We start from the raw sequence: 23,194 nt of genomic DNA, 5'->3' as shown, positions 1-23,194 counted from the left end.
AGTGATTGTCTTAAAGAATAAGAAGTCACTTTCAAAATTCTTAAAATAAAAGGATATTCTACCAAGTGAAACTAATAAAATTTATTACATTAAAATTTGGGACTGAGAAAAAGATCATGTTCTTTTAATTAAATTCATTGAGAAAAGACTGTTACATCAAATCTAAGGTCTCGTCTCGTTGTATTTAAATAATTGAACGTCATTATTCTCATTAAATGTTGGTAAATTAATTAATTAATTAATCGTATTTGTTTAATATATGTGTTTAATTTTCGTTTTATTTTGTGTGTGTTTTAATATTATTTCAAAAATATATCGCATTCGAAATAATATTGAATTTAAGGATGAAATAGTACTATTTCTTTATTCAATTGGAATAATAAATGATTGCTTTAAGGCATGAGACGTCATTTCTTCTCTAATGGAAATAATTAAATATTACTATTTACCATCTTAAAATTCAAGATTATTTTTAAAAATAAAATCTTATATTTAATTTGTTTTATTTTATTGTTATTTATGCACTTAAATTTTGAATTAATAATGAACTTTAAGATGTTATTGTAATATTTTTATTTCGATTAGAGAAAGAATCACTGCTTTAAGGCATTAAAGGTCGATTATTCTCGATATAAAATAATTAAATATTATTGTGTTTCATCCTAAAAGTCAAAGAATATTATTTGTATGGGCTCTTAAATTAAATTAAATTAAATTTGAATTCGTAAATTTCATTACAAAGACAAGTAATTAATCGACTAGGTACCGATTTAGGGCGTTGTGTGGGTGTTAATCATTCCCCAGGCGTAACCGACTCCCGAACTCAAATTTTTGGTAACACAGATTGTAAATTTGTTGTTTTAATTAAAATTAATATTTTTATTAAAATGACAAATATGTTTTTGGGTGTCCAATCACACCCTAATCAAAGATTGGTATCGATTCCTTGAACCATGTTTTATTTTAAAAGGAAACGCCAAATTATTCGAGATGAGATCTTTAAAAAATCATATTTTAAAAATTTATTTGTTTTTTTAAAGAAAAACCATTTTGACAATATAAAATAAATAAATGACACCATTTTTAGAAATATTTTGATCCCTTAAAAAAGAAATAGCATAATATCATAATTAATCCCCAACATTTGTTCAAATAATCATTTTAGCCTCTATTCTTTTTAGAGTAATTTGACCCCCCAATGTTTCATTTTAGGGAAAAATGTCCCTCTATGCATGAAAATAGTTAGTTAACAAACGGTTAACATTATAAAAGAGGGATTTTGTTTACCTTAAAATGAAACGTTGAGTGCCAAAATGCTCTATAAAAAAAGAATAAGAACTCAAATGACTATTAAGTTAAACGTTAGGGGATTTTTTGCCTTAAATGTAACGTTTGGGGCCCAAATACTAAAAAAAAGAACAGGGGACAAAATGGTCATTTTAGTAAATGTTGGGGGTTCATTTTGATGTTATTCCAAAAGAAATTGACCCCAACTTTTTTTTTAAAAAATTTAAATGATTTTATTTAAATATCATAATTTAAAATTATGACACCGTAATTTAAAATTTCTAGCTCCTCACTTGTTATATGGTGATACATTATATATTAGTGGTATGGGAGATGATACATTATTTGGGTGATGTGTGGTGACATACCATTAGCAAACTTGGAGGCGTGGATATTACTTGAATACTCGATAAATGATGCATTACAACAAGTGCATATATAGTATGATGTACCAAATAAATGGTAATTGAATATACAATCGAGATAAGGTTTATGATGGTTGCGATGTAAGGCGTGATTCTATGTTATTTGATTGTTTGTATGAACTATTAATTTTCAATTTCTTGCTCAGTGATGTCTTTTAGAGCATTACTTCTAAATTTTTGTTTAAGCTGCTTCATCATGATTTATTACTTCCATGCTTAGATTTACCTACTTCAAGTGGTATATTAGAGTAGTTGTGCAGTGCTGAACTTCAAAAAGCTTAACGTTTTAAATTATTTTTCATGCACATATTATAATTTCGTGGTTTATGATAGGACAATAACATCATCGAGATTAATTTCAATCAGATCTTACAGAATATAATGATTGAATACTTTAGTGGGTATGCCTATTTTGCGACCCTTTGTATGTTCAGTATGTAATTCTTTTAAACTTTTAGTTATTGTATTTGATTTTAAAGTTAATAGAGTTTTGAATTTTGTTTAAACCTTTGATATATTGATTTTTATATGAGTATTAAATTTGGTTATAAAAAATAGTGTAAATTACACCATTCATCATTGAATTTTACTCTCTCTCCTATATCACTTATTGTATTTTCAATTTTTTCAATTTATTCATTAAACTTTCGAATTGTTCTTGTTTTGGTCACTACAAATTATTTTATTAATATTATTCTATGATGTGGTCACTACAAATTTTATAAACCATGGTTTGTATGAACTATTAATATTCAATTACTTGCTCAGTGATGTCTTTTAGAGCATTACTTCGAAATTTTTGTTTAAGCTGCTTCATCATGATTTAATACTTTCATGCTTAGATTTACTTCAAGTGGTATATTACAGTAGTTGTGCAGTACTGAACTTCAAAAAGTTTAACGTTTTAAATTATTTTTCATGCACATATTATACATTTGTGGTTTATGATAGGACAACAACATCATCGAGATTAATTTCAATTTGATCTTACATAATATAATGATTGAATACTTTAGTGGGTATGTCTATTTTGCGACCCTTTGTATGTTCAGTATGTAATTCTTTTAAACTTTTAGTTATTGTATTTGATTTTAAATTTAATAGAATTTTGAATTTTGTATAGTCCTTTGATATATTGATTTTTTATATGAGTATAAAAATTTGTTATAAAAAATAGGATAAATTACACCATTCATCATTGAATTTTACTCTCTCTCCTATATGACTCATTGTATTTTCAAAATTTTCAATTTATTTATTGAACTTTCGAATTGTTCCTGTTTTGGTCACCAAAAATTCTTTTATTAATATTATTCTATGATGTGGTGTTTATTATTATTATTAAATATAAAAAACAATTCAAAAAACAAATAATAAAATAATATTTTATTATTATTAAATTTAAAAAGATATAACCACCTATTCTCATCATTGTTGACCATCGTCGGCCTTCGAAACTGGTAGCCGTTTTATCCCAAATTATACCTAGGGACTCGCTTTGACACACTGAGTCCAAATATGGTAATTGTTTCACCGGAAAATATATCATAACTCAATGACTCTTTTCCGATAAAATAATATTTTATTATTATTAAATTTAAAACGATATAATTGCATGTTCTCATCATTATCGACCATCGTCGGCCTTTGGAACTGGCAGCCATTTATTCTCAAATTGTAGCTAGGGACTTGCTTTGACACACTGAGTCCAAATCTGGTGGTTGTTTCACCAGAAAATGTCCCAAAACCCGTACTTGACTGAAACATTTCAGTTTCCTCACTTTTGATATCCAATTTGTGGACTTCGGAACATGTTTCAATAAAATGGAGATCAAATTTATACTCAGGGGTCGAGGCAAAAGGACCCACGAAATATGGGACCAAGCGGCCACTATCTATGACCGTCGACGTTTCGATTTCCTCACTTTTGATCGGATTCAGACTTAGGGGTCGAAGCAAAACAATAGATGAAATCTAGGACCGAACGACCACCATCTACGGTCGTTGACGGTGGCATCCAATGACTGGGAACACTGGACGACCACCGTCTGTTTTAATTTAATATTTTAAATTATTTTTATATTAAATAATAGTAATAAATGTCACGTCATACCAAAATAATTGTAAAATAATTCAAAGCGAGCAAAACATAAACAATTCAAAAGTTCAATGTGTAAATTAAAAAAAATTAAAAGTACGGTGAATGAAGTAGGAGAGAGAGTAAAGATTATAATTAAATGGTGTAGTTTACCCAAAAAATATTAAGAGTCAATGGGAATCATTGTATACATTAAAAATATTAAGAATATTAAGGGCTATTTTGAATATTAAGCCTTTAAATATTATAAATATATTTTCTAAAAGTATTTTTTTGGTAAACTTTCAAAAAGTATTATTCTCTCCGTCATTAAAAATGTCATCTTTTGTCTTTTTAAAAATTAAAATTGTTAAATTTTGACCATGATTATTTTAAATATATAAAATATATATTTAAAAACAACTTGATTGAAGTCTTTAAAAAAATATTTTTACACACTTTTATCAAAAATAATTTTTAAATAATAATTAATTAAAATTTAAAAATGATAAAAAATCAAATTTTTATGAGATAGAAGGACTACACAATTACTCAAATCATGACATTTTCTAATATATATATTATAATATTGCATTTCCTTAAAAATGTAATTTGAGATTATTAATTATTGATATTAGTGGACAATAAAAATTGATATTATGCAAACTACTCAAACTATGATTTATGGTGTGTCTTTACACGTTGTTCACATCAGTAACGTCATGTAAATATAGTTAATATACGGATAAAATAATATTGTTAATATTTTTTTAAGGATAAAATTGATATTATGCAATTACTCAAATTATGATTTACGTGGGGAAGAATGTGGTCAATGTCTTCCACCACTGCACCTCAGATTCGACAACTACTATAAGAAGATATGTGTCGTCGAACCCTCTCTTCATTAGTCATAACTCTTTTTCGATAACTAAGTCACATAAAAAAAATTATCCGCGATAAACCTTTGAATAAGAGATCATTTCCTAAAATTAAAACTATATCTCAATGAGACATGTCATGAAAAATTAAAATTGAACAACGGGGTTGATGTATGGAACGAACATAGAGTGAAAAAAAGAAGAAAATTTTGAGAGATTAAGATAGCCTAGCAAATCCTTTGAACAACGGGTTGTGTTTGTGAACTAGATGAAGCTACTATTATGTTTGTATTTGTATTTTGGTTCATTTTAATAGCGTGTGAATTATAAATTTTCGAGTGTCCACTTACGCTTCAAACAAGTGACATCAGAACTTGGTTCGAGTTTACGCAATTGTGAAGATGACCAACATGATTCAACCACAAATCCCGAAATTGACAAAAACAAATTATGACAATTGGAGCATTCAAATGAAGGTGCTACTAGGTTCCCAAGATTGTTGGGAAATCGTCGAAGAAGGTACACCGAGCTAGAAAATGCAGCAACAGAAGCGTCCCTGACCAATGAAGAAAATAAGGTATTGAAGGAATCCCAAAAAAGATAAAAGAGCGTTATTCTTTATTTTTCAAGGAGTATACGAATCTACCTTTGAAAAAAATTCTGATGCAAAGACTGCAAAGCAAATCTCTCCAAGGTGCTGAAAAAGCAAAAAAAAAATGTACGTTTACAATCTCTTAGAGCTAAGTGTGAGATTTAAAATGAAAAATAAGAAAAAAATCGATGATTACATTAGTCGTGTAATAGTGGTAGTGAATGAAATGAAAAGAAATGGTGAATCACTCGATGAAGTTAGAGTGATGGAAAAAAATTGCGGTCATTAACACAAAAATTTGATTACGCGGTTCTGGCAATCGAGGAATCAACAAATTTATCACAAGTATCGATCGATGAGCTTGTGGGTTCACTTCAAGCTCATGAGTAGAAAATGAAAGAAAATGAAGATTTTGAAAATTTGGAGTAAGCTTTACAAAGCAAGATGATTGTCAAGGAAGGAGAAGCTAGCAGCAGCTACACACGAGGCTGAGAAAATCGTGGTGATTGCCATGGAAGATATAGAAGAGGATGAGAAACTCGTGGACGTGGTGGTCGGTCATATGGCACCGATCAAATAAGTGAAAACAATCAAACATCAAGTCATGGGCGAGGATTTAGAGGCCGAAGCTGAGGTAGAGGCATATATCAACAAGGAAATAAATCCCAGGTACAATGTTATAATTGCAAAAAATATGGTCATTACAGTTACTAGTGTAGATCTGCTCCTAAAGAAGAATAAATAAATAACGTAGCAGCAATTGAAGAAGAAAAAATTGAAAAATCTCATGTACTCCTCGCTTATAAAGAAAATAAAGAATTCAAAGAAAATATTTGGTATCTTGATAATTGTGCTGGCAACCATAAATGTGGTCAAAAGGAGTTGTTCATGAAATTAGATGAAACAGTCCATGAGCGAGTAACTTTCAGAGATGACTCGCACGCAAAAGTAAAAGGAAAATGAGAAGTCATGATTACTTAGAGAAATGGTGAAAAGAAGTACATATCAGATGTTTATTATGTACCTGCTTTGAAAAGCAATATCATCATTCTTAGACAGTTTTTGAAAAATGATATGAAGTACAGATAAAGAATCGCTTGCTTGCCATTAAAAATAAAGAATGAGAATTGATAACCCAAGTTGATATGACTTGAAATTGCCTCTTTACAGTTGATATTGAGTCAGGTGAAATTAGGTACATGAAGACTGCAATTAAAGATGATTTATGGCTATGAGCCTATGACATGTACGATATGGACATATTCGATTTTATGGCTTGAAGCTATTATCGAAAACAGGTATGGTGAAAGGACTGTCAGAGATCAACCCTCCAAATAAATTATACGAGGCTTTCATTAAAGGAAAGCTACATAGACAAAGCTTTGAAGTTGATATATCATGGTGTGCCCGGAGACCGTTGTAGATAGTACAATCAGATATAGTCGGTCCTTTTGACATATCATCACTTGGATGCAACATGTACTACCTAACTTTTATTGATTATTTTAGTAGAAAGTGTTGGATTTATATCTTGAAAGAAAAACTAGAAGGATTAGAAAAATTAAAAGAATTTAAAGCAATGGTGGAAAAACAAAATTATCAATATTTGAAGATACTTAGACCAGATAGAGGAGCGGAATATACATCAAAGTTATTTGAAGACTTCTGTAAAGAGCATGTCAACATCCATCAACTGACAGCTAGATACACACCACAACAAAATGGAGTAGCAGAAAGAAAGAACCGCATAATTCTTGACATGTCAAGAAGCATGATAAAAGGTAAACATCTACCTAGAAATTTATGGGTCGAAGTTTTTCGATGTGCATTTTATTTGTTAAATCGATGTCCAACCAAAAGTCTGAACTATATGACACCAAATGAAGCACGGTGTGGTAAAAAACCAAGAGTTGGACACCTCAAGATTTTTGGGTGCCTTGCATACGCCCACGTTCCTGAGCAGAGAAGAAAGAAGCTTGATGATAGAGGAGAAAAATGTATTTCCATTAGCTATGATGAAAGAAGCAAAGCTTACAAATTATATAATCCTCTTGCCAAGAAGGTAATAATTTCGAGAGATATTGAGTTCGATGAAGCAGAATATTGGAGATGAAGCAAAGAAGAAAAAAAGTTAAAGGATTATTTTTATAGAAGATATAGATGATGATGATCTTATGAATCAAGATGAACAAAATGATGATCAAGGTCCTCAACAAAAAGCACCATCGTCATCTAGCAACAGCAACGATGATAGCAACATACTAGAAAATTCTGAAGCATCTCCCACTGAAGTTCGAAGATCTACGAGGGAGAGAAGAATACCAGTAAGGTACAACGATTATGAATTTAATAATGTTTCACTTTTCAACTTACAAGAAAAGACTGATCTCATAACAAATGAAGAATCGATTGAAGATTACAAGTGGAGAAAAACTTGTAATGGAAAATCAAGTTTGAGTGGGAGGGTTAGAAATCAAACTTGATTACTAGAATACTGGAGTTGAACGCATAAAAAATGTAAGCAAATGGTAACAAGATTTCCATCACATCAAGAAAGCTTGGATTGTGGAAATTAAATATTAAGTGTTGTGGCAGCAACAACATAGTTTTCAAAGAAGAAGATAAACACGACAGCATCTTGAAGCTTCATGAGTCGGTTACTAATGTTTATATATATAGGATTATATGGTTGATGTATGGAACGAATATACGAGTGAAAAAAAATTAAGAGATTAAGATAGCTTAGCAAAGCCTTTGAATAGCGGGCTTGTGTTTGTGAACCAGCTAAAACTAGTATTGTCACTATAGTAGAACTGGTCTATAGCGGTGTTTTTTATCCTATAGAAACGTTTAAAAGCGCCGCTAAAAATGCTTTCGGTGAAAAAAATGTCGCAAAAAATGTCGTTAATACAAACGCTGCAACTGTTAGTGGCGCTTTCTACTAATAAACACTGCTAAAAGTTAGGTTATGTAGCGGCATTTGGATACTAAAACACCGCTAAAGGTCAGGTTATATAATGTCGTTTTAGTATACAAACACCGCAAGAGGTTTGTCATATAGTGACGTTTTAGGAACAAATGCCGCAATTTGTTTGATATTTATAGTCGTTTTCCCGCAACATGTTCTCTATTTAGCAGCGGTTTTAGTCACAAATGTCGCAACAGATTTGATATTTAGCAACGTTTGGGGCACAAATATCTTCTTCCTATTTTGTAATACCCAAATTTAACCAGTAACAATATCCAATAACCATCTTAAACTTAATTATGATTCGATTTAAGTAATAATACTTAAAAACATAAATAAATCAAAGTTTACAAACATCCAAGTTAAATATAATGTAGTTCAACATTTTTCAATAACATAAACAAAGCATTAACCTAAGAAAACACCTAGGATGATGAACTCTTCGTTTGATTCTGTTGCATCATCTACTTCATAGCTTCAACTTGATTTTGAAGTTCTATATATTTTTCTGAAATGTTGTTGCTCTCTCTGTTTCTTTCTCTTCAGCTTCGGCTTTCATTTGCATAATTATTTCATTATTTTACTCAATTGTTGTTTTAATCGATTAACTTCTTGTTGAGAATATTGGCTGTGTGATGGCATGTACTAAGACAAGCTGGATCCAAAATATTTGGTTGGAGTAACGAATGATCCCTGAGACCATGCTTTCATGATGCCAAATCAGAATTAAGATGCATGTACAGATCAAGTTTACTTCAGATACATACACACAAAGATTAGACATATGATCATTTATACAATTCAGAAGATAGACCATAACAACAGAAACAAAAACACTCAAAATTGTGTGTATGGATAAAGAGGAAAATAAGCAGAGCGTGTTACTCAGTGGAATGATGAACGACGATGGAGATTGGCAGCGGCAGCATCATGATTTGTTGGTGCTGGTGGTTGCGTGATGGTGGTTGGTGCTGGTGGGGACATACAGTAGGAAACTCATAATTGTTTACTGGTATTGCAGTCACCAATTTTAATCAACATCAGATAACTAAAATTTGGGGGGAAATCAAAGTGGTGGATTTTTTTTACTTAGAAACTGTAGCATAGACTACCATTTAGCCTTTTGTTAGACAATGTTATCCTTTAAAATCCTCAATTTGAGAAAATAGATAGAAAATGAACATATGACATTCTCATTAGTTGCTTATATACCAAAATTATTAAACTATAAAACAATCTGTTGAAGGTTCGATATGATGGAATTACTTTAGATCATTAGCAATATTTTCAAATGTGAACTAATTTGGAACAAGCAAGTGCAAAGAATGGACTCTAAATATACTTCAATTGGCAGTAACCATGGACCTTTTTCTTCTTATCTAAATATCCATTTAGCAGCTGACATGGCCTAAACTTGAATATTTTACCAATACCTTTCTTTCTCTCAATGAAATAGACTATAACATGAACAAATCCATTTTGGTTTCCCTGATAACATAGTAAGAACTTGTAGTTTTGCAAATTGCAAACCAAAAATGCATAAAACCAATTATACAACATCCATGATAACCTTAATTAGTTTCCTATGTACAAACAAATACTTCTACAAGTGTTATCATTTACTACAACATCAAAGAAAAAACAATTTCAATCAAAAGAATGTCTTTTGCATTTTTAGACAACCAACAGTTAAACAAGTATGAGCTTTCGAGTTACAATGGAACGATGATTTCAAGGTGAAAATGACATGTTATGATATCTGCAAGATAAAGGGAATGCATACAAAATTATCAATCCACAGATCAAGTGAAACCAAAACAGAAGAAGAAAAGTTCACAGATTCCCCAATTCATTCATTTCATCATCTTCTTATGTACCCAACAAGTCCGAAAAGAAAATGCCTGGTGGTTGCTTATGAAAAACAGATAAATGCCCAAATTTTTTGCTTATGAAAAACAGAGAAACACCCAAAGTTTTCACGTATCAAAAACATAGAAACGCCCTAAATAAGTGTGCGATGAAGAAGAAAGGCACACCTGGTGGTCGTCCTGAAGAGTACGACGACGAGAATGGCAGCTTCTACTGGTGGTTGTGGTACGGTGACTGTTATGGGTTAGGGATTATAAGTGTGTAAAGGATAAAAATAGCAGAGACCGGGAGTAAAGCCCTTAAAACATGTAAAGGAGAAAAATGGAAAATGAATAAAGGTTGGGAGACTAATAGCGGCATTTGTTAGCAAAAACGCCACTAATGTCCAGAAAAATAATGACGTTTATTTAATAAATGTCAGTATAATATGAGTATGTTACAGCATTTGTCAAAAATTCCACTAAAGTATGAGTTTTTAACAGCGTTTGTATAAAAACAGCATTATAGTATGGTTCTGTAGCGGTATTTTTTTGAAAATGCCACTAAAATATGGTTCTGTAGCGGTATTTTTTTGAAAATGCCACTAAAATATGGCTCTGTAGCGGCGTTTTTGTATAAACGCTGTTAATGTTTACCATTTTGTGGTGTTTCGCCTAAAAATGCTACGATATCTATAAATTTAGAGGCATTTACGTTTAAAATGCCACTATATATGCCGCTATAGATCAATTTTGTTGTAGTGTGTGTTTGTATTTGTATTTTGGTTCATAGTAATAGCATGTGAATTATAAATTTTCGAGTCCCCACCTACGCTTCCAATAATTTGTTATTTCTTAAATAAATGTATCTTTCAGCTCCCACTAGTTCTCTCATGTTTCTTAATCCCTGTAAGAAATTTGAGATATAGATTATAGAACCATAATTAATTCATTATTTGTTATAATTAACATCAATCATTTTGACTCAAAGTAATTGATTTATCTTTTTTCGCTAGCCAACTCTTAAATTTGACTCAGTCCTTCTTTACATGTCCACTTTTTTAAAACCTAATTTTAGGATCTAAATTTTACATTTCCAAAGCTAGTTTAAGGAAAAATTATTCTAAACATCTTTTTGACATTTTCCAAACCAAATTTTTGGCTCTAAATTTGATCTAAATTAATTTTAAGAAAAATAATCATTAAATTTCTTATTTTGAAAAATATTTAGAATTCTTCTAAAATCTAAATCAATTACCCGATTCACTAACATGAAACTATTAGACTAAATTTTGGGATGTGTCAACGACCATATAAGAACTAACTTTTTATGCAACATGTTTAAGGGCTATTTTGTCTATTAAGCCTTTAAAAATTATAAATGTATTTTTAGAAGTATTATACAATTACTCAATCATGATATTTTTCTAATATATATTACATTTCCTTAAAAATGTTTTTTGAGATTATTAATTATTGATATTTATGGACAATAGAAATTGATATCATGCAACTACTCAAATTATGATTTATGATTTGTCATTACACGCGATAGGGTTGTTTATTGAGCGAGTGAATTGTGAGTTGGGCGGTGCTCAATTCGTGCTCATTAAAAAAATTTGTTGCTCGACTCGACTCTACTCGTTGCTTGCTAAACTCATTAAATTTTTGCTCGACTCATACTTGTTAAAAAAATTTGTTGTTCAACTCATTGCTCGTTAAGTTCACCAGAGTAGGATTTGCTTCTTTGTGTAAATTAATTATTGATATTTTAATATTTTCTTATTATTTATTAAAAATTAATATATTAGTAATAGTTATTAATTATTAATTGTCGACACCGTTTTTTGCATGGGCGGGAAAAGAATGATATCGACTCGGGGGTTTTCTTTTTGAAAATATTTTGAAAATGTGAGGAGTCGCCACCAATCATTTCAGGTGAGATTGGAACACCGTAAAAATCGGGTTATTTCATTAAAACATTTTATTTTTATCAAAATATCGAGTTTTGGGGTCTGCAAAAATCCAGAAATCAGGTTCGGGAGTCAGTTACGCGTGGGGAAGGACTAGTACCCCCACAAGCGCCCAAAAATTGGTACCTAGTTGATTACCCTATATTTAAAATTAGAAATTTTGAGTTCGATCTTTATTTAATTTAATAATCATTAAGGATGAAAAGTTGAAAAGGGTATTCGTTTATTGAGATCGATAACATTCACCCCCGAGCGTAAATGCGGGAGATAAACTATTGGGTCTAATAACTGAACATTGCCTCGTTTTTAGAAAATATGATGTGGTTTTGAAAAGTATGTCGACTTATTTAGGGAATTACCAGTAGTCACCTCCTGAGCACGATCGCGGAGGATATACTATTAACTCCTTAATAAGTGAATAGTGCCTTAAGTTTTAAAAGCAATGCAATCAAACAAAATTTTATTTAATCCTACGGTGTCAAATTATTAAAATTAAAGAACCTAGGGAATCAAACCTAAAAATGTAGGCTCTAATATTAATCCTTTTTTATTTTAATTAATTATTGAATCGAATAATCAAGATGGTCCCTCGAGTATATACGTGAGAGCCGAGTCGAATTATCCCCTAAATTAAAAGACTAATTTGAAACCTAAGCTAAAATAGAGGCTCCATCTAACCTATTTAATTATGTCAAAAGGATAATCTAGTTAAAAGTTTAGGGACTAGAATGTGAAAAATCTATACTTAAGGTTCAATCTATTTCAAGTTAACTAAATCCAAGACTAAATTAAACAACCTAAACATGTCGGAATTAAAAGTAATTAAACCAACTCGAAACATGAACCTTTTTTAAAAGGAAAATATGTAACGAATAAATTAAAAAAACGAATAAATAATTATTAAAAGAAATGAATGCACAGAATACCAATTGAATGCTAGAAAAAAATTGAATAAGAAATGGAACAGATAAAGGACAAAAGTATGAAGCATATTCAAAATGGTAACTAAAAAAGGGGGGAACGAAATTAGTGGAGACAAACAGTAAAATTAAAGGAAATAATTTATTAAAAAGGTGCTAACTTTACATCTATTATAATAGATTTGGGGAAAACAATAAGATATAAAGAAATAATATAAATCAAGCTAAAATATGGAAATAATTTAAACGTGTGAGATACAAACAATTAATTATATAAAAGGAAATATGAATACAAGGATATATAAAGTGTAATATTAGTATGAGAAAGTTAGAAATAAAAAATAAAAAACATAAAATAAACACAAATTAAAGAATCGAATAGAAAATAATCCAATAGGTAATAACACATATATAAAAACGGTAAATAACAAAAATGATCCTCCCTTGGGACTGGAATGCAAAACACGGAATAAACTAAGGGGACCTAAAGCGAGATATCCCATTAAATATCCCTATATAACACACTTTTCTTTTCTTTTTTTTTTTCATTTCATCCCCAACCCCTAAAAAAAACTAAACACTCTAAACTCTCCCTCTCCCCCCTCAGGCGAGAAGTTCGTCGAAGCCCAGCGCTGCAGTTTCAGCCGCCGCTCCGGGTACCACAGACGGTGGTCGGAGCCCTCAACCAAACCCAAAACACTCATCTCTCTCCGATCTACCCTCCTTACCCCAGACCTCACACCGAAAACTCTAAAAAGTAACCTTGGATCTACTCAAAAAGAACTTGACCTTTCGTATGCCTCGTACTCCGGCGACCCTCTACGGCGGAGCAACCCCTACTTACCCCAAAACCTATCCTTTAAAAGCTAGATCTACTCCTAAAATCAATATGCAACACGCCTTTGAACCCCTAGAATCCCCTATCTCTTTGACTCCCTCACCATCGACCTACATCAGTGGCCCCTACTTCGGTGAGACTCCCTTCCTCGAGTAATCACTAGATCTTCTTCCTTATTTTTTACTGTAAAATTCTCATTATGTATGATTTCTATTGGTTATTTTGAATTAAACGAAGAGAAAAAAAATGAAAAAAAACAACCTTTAAAATACTTTTGTATTTCTGCTGAAAAAAATCGAGAGTCAAAATGCCTTACAATTGTTTCACTCTTTTTCTGTTCGAATCCCCCATTACATTTCGTTCAGTTCTTTTTTATAGCTAAACTTTACATAAGTTTAACATAAAATAAGCAAACTAGTGGGGTGGTTGTGCGTAAATTTCTGCAGGAATCAGGGTATGATGGGCGTTGGTGTTGAAATATGGGAGTTGGTGGAATTGATGTTGCAGGTGGGGTAAGAGCATTGAAAAAATGGTGCTTACAGCGGCCCCTCTTTGCTCATTGCTATGAAACGGGAATGGAGCAAAGATAATAAAGCACTATTTTTCATCTTGGCCTCTTCTTGTCACGCTGTGAACTATTCACTGGGAATGCCAATTCTTCTCATTCTGTGAAATCGTCGAGTCCTTGCTGTAAATGATGTCATCTTTTTTTCATTCTCTTGGTTGAGTCTTCATCCTCAGTTCTTCAAGTCATAGGTTTTTTCTCATTGTGATCTTTCTTCCATAAATGTTGATCCCTCAAGCGAGGTGTTGTTGGTTTAACTCCATATGTGATGAATCGAGCAAGAATGACAGTGTTGATAATACTGATCCAACTCCTTCTGTGATGGATTTGAGCGAAAAATGTAAATCCATCTCCTTCTATGATGGAATCGAACGAGATGTTGGTGCTGATCTACCTCCTTCTGTGATAGAATCAAACAAAAAATTGATGTTGATCCAACTCCTTCTGCGATGGATTTGAGCGAAATAAAAATGTCGATCCACCTCCTTCTGTGGTGGAATCAAATAAGATCTCGATGCTGATCTACTTCCTTCTGTGATAGAATCGAGCAAAATGTTGAACAACCTCTTCATTATGAATTATCTACTGTAATATTGATCCACCTCTTTCTGTGATGGAATCGAGTATCGGAATTGTTGAAAAGACCCTGCCCAAAGGTCTTATGGATGGCCTGAATGACTTATCATCTTGCTCGAAAGACTTATAGATGACCCGAAAGATTAAAACATCAAGCTTGAAAGACTTACTGATGGCCCGAAGGACTTACTCATCAAGAAAACCTTGAAAATCAAACTTAGTTTCTTATAAAATCTTTTGTTTCGAGAGAAACTGTCTCAAGTGAGATAAAGTATTTTGTTTCGAGAGAAACTATCTCAAGCGAGATAAAATCTTCTGTTTTGAGGGAAACTATCTCAAGCGAGACAAAGTCTTCTGTTTCGAGGGAAACTATCTCAAGCGAGACAAAATCTTATGTTTCGAGGGAAACTATATCAAGCGAAATAAAATCTTCCGTGTCGAGGGAAATAATCTCAAGCGAGATAAAATATTTAGTTTTGAGGGAAACTATCTTAAGTGAGATAAAATCTTCTGTTTCGAGGGAAACTATCTCAACCTAGACAAAATCTTTTGTTTCGAGGGAAACTATCTCAAGCGAGACAAAATCTTCTGTTTCGAGGGAAACTATCTCAAGTGAGACAAAATCTTCTGTTTCGAGGGAAACTATCTCAAGCGAGATAAAATGTTCTTCAAAACAATCTTGAGTAAAATGAAATGTATTTTTTAATTAAAAACCGTCTCAAGAGAGACAAATATTGTTTTAAGAAAAACAATCTTGAGTGAAATAAATCTTCTTGTTTCGGGTAAAAACTGTCTCAAGTGAGACAAATCTTGTTTTAAGAAAAACAATCTTGAGTCAAATGATTATGTATTTTTTCCAGTAAAACAGTCTCAAGTGAGACAAATTTTTTTTGGAAATGTTGAATCTGAAGATGATTGTTCCCTCTTGTTGATGATGTCTTGTTGTCATTTAATCTCATATTCTTATGAAAGATCTGTAAAATGTATCTGGATGTAACTATTCTGATGATGGATGTTTGATGTAAAGATGCAAATTCATGTATGTATAATGCATGTTCTTCTTGATTAATAGTAGTGAAAATGTCTCAACCAATCGTGATTCTCTTTTTGATCTGTTCGTCTTTATTCTTCTTTCACACCAAGGTGTACCATCGTATTTCTTTACAAACATCTTCTTTCCTGGCTAACATTCAAATTATTTGCCCCAATTTCTGATTCTGAGCTTCTAGGTCTGAGGTACCTCTGTCAATTTCCAGGCTAAACTCTCCAGAGAGATTGTCCTATTTGAAAATGTTTATTTCTTTTTATTTTCAAAATATGGAAAGTTCTTTTAAGAAAAAAAATTCATTCTTTTAGGCTCACAATTAAAGCAAATCACAGAACATGAGTTCGGTAAATATCAAGAGAATCAACAACACTTTTAATCTTTCAAAGTTATACCACTTTGACAAGTGTCAAAATTGATGGGTTGGTTTCAGGTTAGCTCCTTAAAGTTTCTAAGGTTTCAGTCATCAAAATGTTATTTCCTTTTCGGTCCCTGTGAACATTACAACATGCCCCTCTTTTTTGGCTTGTCATTTTAATCAGATGCAGACAAAATGACGCAACTAGCATAATCAATCACTAGACTTTCTAGAACACTTCTGTTTCGGTTCTTTGAAATCTTTCATTTGTTCAAGCTTCATAGACGTCCTTTAACAAAGGTAATGTAGGGACATCACTCTAAACATAAAATTCTTTCGTGCTTGTGTGAGGTTGACTATAACAAGTTTTCCATGATTCCCTTAGTCCATTTTCATCGAAACTCATTATTAGATCAATTTGATTTAATTTGCCATTGTTTGGCTAGCTGAATTCAGCTTTATTGTATATACCTTATAATCGCCCTTATTGGGCTAGCTGAAGGGTTCATCTCATCACAAGATCTTTGACTTGACAATTACAGTGGAGCAAACACCGAAATGCCGAGTATATGAATAATGTCATGGTTCGAATGCAATCTATTCATAAAGCCAGGGCTTTTAAGTTGCCTCTATAACCAATTGCTTTAGTGGAATAGCTCAGTTTTACTGTATAATCTATAGTAATAATTTATTAGCTTTTTGAGCATTCAGATTTAAAATTTCTTAAGCTCATTGAGAAGAACCTGTTATAGTCTAGATGTCATTGATTGTCAGGAAATCTCACATTTAGAGTTAAGTTCCCAAACAACTGACCTAAACTAAATTCATCTATTCCACTATTCCATTTGTGAAGATTAGGACCATCACTGAACGTCTTCAACAGAACTGTAGTCTAGACAGTTTTGCAATGTCATACACAAGAGATGCCCCATGTTGTCCGCTCCTATTCATACCTTAATGCCAAGCCTTTTGGTCATTTCCTAATGAGAGGAGAAGGCTAAAATGGTCCATACAAGAGAAGGGTATGGGATTCGAATGTATCATCTGTGGTAAGGTCAAGGGTTCTTGTTTTATCAGTTTTCAACCTTGTCATTTTGTAAAAGATCTATAACTTTGATTCTTAAAAGAGCTTTTAATCAAGTGGATATTTAAAGAATTTCAAGTCTGAAAATTACTCATTGCTCATAACCTCAGCATGTAGCATTTAAAATGTTCAATTGTCAAGTGATTTTCAAACTTTTTAACGAAAATAGAAAGAAAATAAATTCAAACAAGATAATATGCGAGTGCATCAATAGTTCATGGTAGCTGCAATGATTTTTCTTGGTTTGCACCAGAATACCCTGTCATTCATTGAATGTCCATGCCCATGAATCGATTAAAATTTGAATCATGTGCTTCAATGCCCCACAATTCTCAGTAAGGTTCCTTAATCTTTAGATGGTGCTAACATCATGTCCATAGCTTTCAATTCTTTCTTGGTATGAATGAGGTGACTTCATCTCACCTCAAAATTTTTATAACAAGATTCTCCACGAGTTACCTTTGGGATTCATGATTGATACGCAGTGTATATCATGTAATGTACAATGTGTATATACTAATACAGAGATGTAAATATGTACATGCAAATGCAAAGATGCAAAATTGGGAGTGCAAAATGCGAGATACAAATACAAAAAGGAATTGATCCAAAATAACTATTCCTAGAACAATTATTGAAAAACCGACAATGTCTCGGTACACTGGGGAAGTGAAGATATGGTCCATTTATAAGTTATCCAGCTCCTGTGAGCATCTGGATACTGCATCATCTTCAAAGCTTCTACTTCGTGTACTGCTTCCAGAAATCTTTCAAGCTGGTTTGTGATCTTCAACCGTTAGCTTCAACATCGAATTATCTCGAGTCCAACTTGTTACCTCAGCATGAAGGTGTCTGGCTCGTCTCCTTGGTAGGTAGACTCCCTGTAGCTACTCGATCTAGGTGGACCATCTTCGAAATCCTACCAATCCCAGAGAAAGGCATTATTATGGAATTGTTTTTCAAGAACCTTCTAAATGATCAGTTATTTAGGGATCAATACCTTTGAATGATATGTCATGTTCATGCAAAAATGCAATAAGAGCACACAAAAGGAAACCAATGTTAGTAGAAACAAAACAAAAATAATCAAGTTAGTTGAAATGATTAGTCCATAAATGTAATCTTAGCAAAAATAAATAAATATGACTCAAAGTTGAGACTAAAAAATAAAGCATACAAAGGAAATTAATAATCCTAACCGTATGCGTTCTAGTTCTCCTAGGTTATCCACATGGCACTAGCAGGGTAGGCTTACTAAATTCTCTATATGAGGTTGGGTTCTAGTAAAGGGTTTCCAAGCCATTTTTACAACCTACTAAGGTTTTCCCCGATTCTAGCCCATTACAGACTTGGGAATCGGGTTTAGCTCAGGGGATCACACCACTAAAAGCATACCTTGTATCTGATATCCGGATAAGCAACTTAGGGTGCTTTCCAGAGATACTTTGTCAGACCCACACAAGGAAGCCCAATGCTCCTCGTGAGGTGTGATGTTTCTCTCTACTTAGGTAAATCAGGTTTGAGCTCGGATTTAGAGCTATGATATGAACCAATCCTAAATATCACAGAATTGTAAACATTAATCAGAGAGAAAATCTTTTTTTCTTTTTTGAAATAACATAATGAACCATAAATTAAACAAGATCAAACTCATAATTTCCAAATAATAAATATAGGGTAACCAACTCGTGGCTCGACTCTCAATTTATTTTAAAAACAAAAGTCCCCAGTTGGGTCGCCAAGCTGTCGGCACTATTTTTCGCCGGGGTGGGGAAAAGTCGATATCGACTCAGGGGTTTTCTTTTTGAAAATATTTTGAAAATGTGAGGAGTCACCACCAATCATTTAAGGTGAGATTGGAACACTGTAAAAACCGAGTGATTTTAATAAAACATTTTATTTTTATCAAAATATCTAGTTTTGAGGTATGCGAAAATCCCGAAATCAGGTTCGGGAGTCAGTTACGTGTGGGGAAGGATTAGCACCCCCACAAGCGCCCCAAAATTGGTACCTAGTTGATTACCCTAAAATATAGAAACGCCCTAAAAAAGTGTGCGACGAAGAAGAAATGCACACCTGGTGGTTGGCCTGAAGAGTGCGACGACGAGGATGGTAGCTTCTGCTGGTGGCTGGGTACGGTGGATGTGTTGGATTAGGGATTATAAATGTGTAAAGGATAAAAATAGCAGAGACCGGGAGTGAAGCCCTTAAAACATGTAAAGGAGAAAAATAGAAAAGGAATAAAGGTTCGGGGACTAATAGCAGCGTTTGTTAGCAAAAATGCCACTAATGTCCAGACAAATAGTGACGTTTATTTAATAAATGCCACTAAAATATGAGTATGTTGTGGCGTTTGTCAAAAAACACCTCTAAAGTATGAGTTTTTAACGGCGTTTGTCTAAAAAATGCCACTATAGTGTGGTTCTGTAGTGCCGTTTTTTGAAAAATACCACTAAAATATGGCTCTGTAGCGGCGACTGTAATAAAAACGCCACTACAATGTGAGTCTGTAGCGGCGTTTTTGTACAAACACCGTTAATGTTTACCATTTTGTGGCGTTTCGCTTAAAAACATTGTGACATCTATAAATTTAGTGGCATTTACATTCAAAACGCCGCTCTATTCGCCGTTATAGATCAATTTTGTTGTAGCATGAGTTTGTGTTTGTATTTTTATTTTGGTTCATATTAATAGCGTGTGGATTATAAATTTTCAAGTGCCCACCTACGCTTCCAACAATTTCTTATTTCTTAAATAAATGTATCTTTCAGCTCCCACTAGTTCTCTCATGTTTCTTAATCCCTGTAAGAAATTTGAGACATAGATTATAGAACCATAATTAATTAATTATTTGTTATAATTAACATTAATCATATTTGAGTCAAAGTAAACAAATAAAATTGATTTATCTTTTTTCGCTAGCCAACTCTTAAATTTGACGCAGTCCTTCACATGTCCATTATGTTTTACGAAAGAAACACTTGGACTTTTTTTAAACCTAATTGTAGGCTCTAAATTTGACATTTCCAAAATCTAGTTTAAGGAAAAATTATTCTAAACATCTATTTGACATTTTCCAAACCTATTTTTTGGCTCTAAATTATTTTTAAGAAAAATAATCATTAAATTTCTTTTTTTGAAAAATATTGAGAATTCTTCTAAAACCTAAATCAATTACCCGATTCACTAACATGAAACTATTAGACTAAATTATTGGATGTGTCAACGACCATATAAGAACTAACTTTGAGTTATTGTATTTGATTTTAAAGTTAACAGAGTTATGAATTTTATATAAGCCTTTGATATATTGATTTTTGACATGAGTATTAAATTTTTTTATAAAAGAATATTAAGAGTCAATGTGGGAATCATTGTATGCTTTAAGGGCTATTTTGTCTATTAAGCCTTTAAAAATTATAAATATATTTTTAGAAGTATTATACAATTACTCAATCATGATATTTTTCTAATATATATATATATATTACATTTCCTTAAAAATGTTATTTGAGATTATTAATTATTGATATTTGTATACAATAAAAATTGGTGTTAGGGTGTTTATCAAGCGAGTCAATTGTGAGTTGGACGGTGCTCAATTCGTGCCCATTAAAAAAGTTTGTTGTTCGACTCGGCTCGTTGCTTGCTAGGTTCGTTAATTTTTTGCTCGACTCATACTTGTTAAAAACATTTGTTGTTCAACTCATTGCTTGTTAAGTTCACTAGAATATTTGGGTAAGGTAATTAGGATTTTCTTTTTTGGTGTAAATTAATTATTGACTTTTTAATATTTTTCTTATTATTTATTAAAAAATTAATATATTAAAAATAATTATTAATTAATAATTTAACATCTTTCTTATTATTTATCAGTAAATTAGTAATTATTATTGAGACTTTTTTAATGCAATAATTTTTTTAAGGTGGCTACTAAAAAATTATAAAAACAATTAGCGAACTGCTCGCAAACATATCGAGTCGAGTTAGACCTTGCTCGACTCAACTCGTTAAGGTCTCGAGTTGAACTCAAGTTTAAGTTTGAGTCGAGTCAAATCGAGTCGAGCACTGACCATGTTTTAACCAAGTCGAGTTCGAGTAGTTCACGAGCTGCTCAACTCATTAATCACCCCTAGTTTACATCATTGTTAATATACTGATAGAAAAAAATTTCTTATTTTTTACGGTTAGAGGGTTCAATTAGATATAAAAAATTGATATTTTTTTTAAAACGGAAAGATTTATATACTAAAAAGCCTAACAAATTTAATTTCAATATTTATATTCAATGATAATTCTAGAAAAATAATGTTAATATTGAAACATTTTGATTATATATAATCCTAATACTAAATTAATATTACCAGATGGAATTCTCAATTGTCTGGGTGGTGTAGTTTGTTATCACGCTAGTCTCACACATTAGAGGTCCCCGGTTCGATCCCGGGCTCAGACTTTCATTAACGGATTAACATAAATACTGCAGAAACTTGTTGAGGATATTGTAGATTTTCAGTGGTTTTTTCTTTTCAAGGAGTTTATTGATTTTAAAACTAACATATTAGTTGACATAGTTAATGATTTATTATAACAACTGATGTGCATATTACCTTATTTGTAGGGCAAAAAGGTGACATTACTCATGATTTCAGTGTGTACCCCTACTGTAACTACCTCATGGATGCTCTTCTGCAATGCCAACTTTTTTTCAGATAGACAATGAAGAATCCTGTCATGTCCCACTGTGATGAAAGGTAGAGTAGTTGTCGATACACGTGCGGTCGCCCTTCAAAGCCGTTGAAACACCGTAAAAACCAGGTGATTTTAATAAAATATTTTATTTTTATCAAAATACTGAGTTTTGGGGTCTGCAAAAATCCATAAATTAGGTTCGAGAGTCAGTTACGCGTGGGGAAAGATTAGCACCCCCACAAGCGCCCAAAAATTAGTACCTAGTTGATTACCCTATATTTAAAATTGGAAATTTTGAGTTTGATCTTTATTTAATTTAAAAAATCATTACTGATGCAAAGTTGAAAAGGGTATTCGTTTATTGAGACCAATAGCATTCACCCCTGAGCGTAAATGCGGGAGATCAGTTATTGGGTCTAATAACCGAACATTGCCTCGTTTTTAGAAAACATGATGTGGTTTTGAAAAGGATGTCGACTTATTTAGGGAATTACCAGTAGTCACTTCTTGAGCACGATCGCGTAAGATATACTATTAACTCCTTAATAAGTGAACAATGCCTTAAGTTTTAAAAGCAATGCAATCAAATAAAATTTTATTTAATCTTAATTATTCTAAAAATAAATTAAAGCTTTTTCTAGCATACGGTGTCAAATTATTAAAATTAAAGAACCTAGGGGATCAAACCTAAAAATGTAGGCTCTAATATTAATCCTTTTTTATTTTAATTAATTATTGAATCGAATAATCGAGATGGTCCCTCGAGCATATACGCGAGAACCGAGTCGAATTATCCTCTAAATTAAAAGACTAATTTGAAACCTAAGCTAAAATAGAGGCTCCATCTAACCTATTTAATTATGTCAAAAGGATAATCTAGTTAAAAGTTTAGGTACTAGAATTTGAAAAATCTATACTTAAGGTTCAATCTATTTCAAGTTAACTAAATCCAAGACTAAATTAAACAACCTAAACATGTCGGAATTAAAAGTAATTAAACCAACTCGAAACATGAACCTTTTTAAAAGGAAAATATGTAACGAATAAATTAAAAAAAACGAATAAA

General features: G+C 32.0%; 1 non-coding gene across 1 annotated transcript; it reads left to right on the top strand.

Annotated features, from left to right (window-relative positions):
- Positions 1 to 21,818: 21,818 nt before the first annotated feature.
- On the top strand, positions 21,819 to 21,892 carry TRNAV-CAC. The gene has a single exon. It is a non-coding gene; the product is annotated as a tRNA-Val (tRNA).
- Positions 21,893 to 23,194: the final 1,302 nt, after the last annotated feature.

The sequence above is a fragment of the Hibiscus syriacus genome, unplaced genomic scaffold (assembly GCF_006381635.1).
Source record: "Hibiscus syriacus cultivar Baekdansim isolate YM2019G1 unplaced genomic scaffold, ASM638163v2 tig00111582_pilon, whole genome shotgun sequence".
In the NCBI taxonomy this organism is placed as follows: Eukaryota; Viridiplantae; Streptophyta; class Magnoliopsida; order Malvales; family Malvaceae; genus Hibiscus; species Hibiscus syriacus.
The sequence above is the reverse complement of the archived record's forward strand: the minus strand, read 5'-3'. Positions and strand labels throughout refer to the sequence as shown.